This window comes from Pan troglodytes, chromosome X (assembly GCF_028858775.2).
Source record: "Pan troglodytes isolate AG18354 chromosome X, NHGRI_mPanTro3-v2.0_pri, whole genome shotgun sequence".
In the NCBI taxonomy this organism is placed as follows: Eukaryota; Metazoa; Chordata; class Mammalia; order Primates; family Hominidae; genus Pan; species Pan troglodytes.
The window spans coordinates 3,421,791-3,422,294 of NC_072421.2; positions in this window are offsets into that span (position 1 = coordinate 3,421,791).

Below are 504 nucleotides of genomic sequence, written 5' to 3' on the forward strand. Positions count from 1 at the left end.
TGTTGTTGTAAGCATCATCAATTGCAGTTAATCATGATTCCTTAAACACAAAATAAGAAAAATGGCAAAGAGTCAACATTTAAGAAAAAATAAAGAAACATGGCTAAAACAATTATTTAATTGAAGAAAGGCATTTGGCAATACACATAGGAAGTAATTCAAAGCAGGATAAACAAACATAAATCCAAAATTTGAAGCATTTGTGACTGCAGACTACAAAAGACAAAGAAAAGATCTACAGATGGATGCAGGGCAGGTGAGCCCCAAATTGGGGCTTAGCCTGGGAGGGTTCTTGGCTTCCCTCAGGAAATAATTCAAGAGTAAGCCAGTGGTGGAAGCAACAGCTTTATGGAGAAGGTAGTGTCACAGTTCTGTGACCGCTCCTGCAGAGAACAGGAGCTCAGGGCACTGCTACAGTCATATTTATACCCACTTTTGATTGCATGCAGATTAATGGGCAGTTTATGCAGAAATTTCTAGGAAAAGGGTGGTAACTTCTGAGTG